Source organism: Trachymyrmex septentrionalis, unplaced genomic scaffold (genome assembly GCF_001594115.1).
Source record: "Trachymyrmex septentrionalis isolate Tsep2-gDNA-1 unplaced genomic scaffold, Tsep1.0 scaffold22, whole genome shotgun sequence".
NCBI lineage: Eukaryota > Metazoa > Arthropoda > Insecta > Hymenoptera > Formicidae > Trachymyrmex > Trachymyrmex septentrionalis.
The window spans coordinates 4,642,043-4,645,078 of NW_017305375.1; the positions used below are offsets into that span (position 1 = coordinate 4,642,043).

The window sequence follows — 3,036 nt, forward strand, 5'->3', positions numbered from 1 at the left end:
TTGGTTACATTTTGTAAACCATTTTGGTTACATATTGGTCACATTTTGTCAGTTAAAAATTTGGTTAAATCTAATTTTTTAATGATAACTTTTTATACATTTTTGGAACATAATTTTATATGAATTTTTTTATTTACGACAAGAAGAATTTATTCTAAAGTTTGTCAAAGGAATTTAGAAACATTCTATACTTACATAATATTATTACGTTTTAAATAGATATTATATTCTTATTTACAAAATATTTGTATAATAATAGATCATAAATTAAATGTATTATGAATTATGCATTATGAAGATACATTATATGTATTTATATATCGAATAATCGATAATGTATAGTTGTCCCTCTTTAGTTGTCCCTCTTCGGATTTAACATAATCATTTGATAATTTCGAAAACTTCTTCTATTTTTAATAATATCTCATCAATAACAGCTTTAATCTTTTACCCTTTCAATATAGTTTAATTTTACGAAATTTTTAAAAGTAAATACATAAATTGCTTGAGTCGTTGAGTAATTTTTCAATATAAATATGCGATTACACTTGTACGAATTGTGAGAAAAAAATTTTTCGATAGTGAACGATACGAGAGAATTTCTCATGTAATTGATTTTTCTGAGGATACATATATATATGTGTCACTGGTATGATAAATGCAAAATCAGATAATTCGCTATCAATGAAACTTTTGTACCACGTTGCTTTCATATTTTTTTTTTCAAACATTTTTGCTCGTTTTATGAATATACAATATATAGCAACTGCGCATAATACTGTCGACACGAATCGCTTATAATATCGAAAAAAATTTCTTGGCAGAAATACGACTTGTTAAAAGTATGCAATTGGCAAGAACCGATAACATAAGAATTTATTGGTACAATTATCTCAAGTCATTCGCGCAATAAATTATAAAGTAAAGTCGCTCAGAATATATCGCTCTCGAGAAATTATCAACGATCATAGTACAATATTATATTAAAAGTGGTTCAGAAAATTCATGTACGTAATGTACATCTATAAATTTTACAAAAAGATAAAAATAAATCGGCCAAATTTATGAGTAAAAGGATGTAAGTAATTTATATTCTGTTTTTACTTATAAAGATTCATTTATTTTTATATTTTTGCATTGCAAGAATTGAGATTTTATTTTACGTTATTTTGTGTATAAATTTCAAATGTAATATGGAATAGTTTTAAATAATACTAAAAAAATTTTAAATACATTATATATATGTTTTATTCAAAATATATATACGTGAGTCAACGAAAATTGTTTACCATGTTTTTTAATATTCTTTTTAACAATTTAATTTATTTGTACAAAATATGTTCTTAAAGGGAATGAATAAAGGCCGCATCATGGACTTTTGCTTAATGCACAAGAGAATCAATCACTCAGAGTCCTTTGTTTTCATCCTTACTAGAATAGGAGATTCTGATTGGTTTATTCTCCAACTTAAGTATCAAAACAATGGATGTAGTAAGCTTTAAGGAATTAAAGCCTTAAGAAATTAATCAATTACAGTCGAATGTGAGAAAAATACTTGACTATAATTATTTAATTTTTTAAGATTTACTTTAAGGTTTACTACACCTATTGTATTTCAGGACTTATGCAAAAGTGTTGTGATCTTAATTATAATCATTTTCAACTGTGCTGCTCCAATCTCTCGATTAGACAGTAGATTTCTAAATAAGAATTTCTTGAAAAGTACTTATTTAAATTAAAAAAATAACACGGAAACGCATAATCTTTATACATAATTTCAACTTGGAATATTGACAAAGTAATTCGAATTACAGACTTAGTTCTTAATAATTGATCGTACTTCCACACCTTACCTCCCTTCGCGTATCGAAGAGTACTTTCGGCATTCCCGGAGCACCTCGCGCAGCGATTATTCGCGGGTGGACCGTCGGTCGCTACGCTCCTGATTAAGGGGGGTCGGAAGTCGAAGGTTGAAAGGTAGGTAATAGGTATAGCGGCATAGATAACGACGGCAGCACACGGCAACGAACGCGTGCATGTCCGTAGCGAAAATCGTGCGCTGGTATGCCGGCGAGACGTCGGGACGTCGGCGACTACCGCAACCCTTCTTGGATCGCACGAGGGTCGGTAGTCGCGTGTACCCGTAGTCGCGAGGGGGTGGCCGACCGCGTTGAAGCGCAGTACGTAAGAATGTAATCGGTTCAGCGAGAATTCCGCCATCGTTCGCGCGTTCCGTGGATCATCGTCCCACGCCGTGGTGGCACGCGAGAAATCGTAATAATCATAGTCGCAAGCACGTCGCTCTTTCTTCCCTTTGATTCGCGCGAGAAGTACGTCTCACCTTTGAACGAGGAAAAAGCACGCGTCGAGAGGACGAGACGGTACCGCCGTAAACCTGGGATCGATCCCTCGTTTACGCGCATCCTGAGTTGCATTTACAATATGATCGTGCTGTCAGTTTCTGTCGTTATTGATTCTAAGACGAGGTATTGATCGGTTTGTTCCCTTGAGTGACGTGCAACGTGGTACCAAATCGGTGCTCGGCAGCGAATTCGGCATCGGAATCGATACTCTACGCGAGCCTGTCTGTCTCTCGATTTCGCCACCATCTCCTGCGAGCCGATATAAAATTTATATTTGTTCGCTACGTGACTTGGTGACGAATCCGCCTATCTCTCTCTCTCCGCTTGTTCGATTGAATAGTATTACTACACAGCTTGCGCTGAGCTTATATCGGACTTTAATAGCAGAGATCAGTTGGAGAGAATGAAAACGGATCCTTTGATGCCTGTAATGCACACGGCTTGATGGCACAAGCCACAGTACATTGAGAGAAAAGCATTTGTGACTATAATTGCATGGTGAAATAGTTATGGTCAGAAGCAGACAGTTTTATAGTGTTATTATTGCTATAATATTAATAATTATTATATTTATAGTTTTCTACGTATCAAGAAATATATAATTGGCACTGAAAATGGTTATATTTTATATAAAAAAAAAAACGATGAAATATTTAATGCCAATTGTATAATT

The 3,036-nt window shown here is 33.8% G+C and overlaps 1 protein-coding gene across 1 annotated transcript in view; it reads left to right on the forward strand.

The window, feature by feature from the left end:
* The first annotated feature begins 1,902 nt into the window (after positions 1-1,902).
* The window catches only part of LOC108748282, a 32,800-nt gene continuing 31,666 nt past the window's right edge, over positions 1,903-3,036 (forward strand). The window contains exon 1 of the mRNA XM_018486331.1: positions 1,903-1,977. The gene's annotated coding sequence lies outside the window, so the exon portion shown is untranslated. The remainder of the gene's footprint in view (positions 1,978-3,036) is intronic.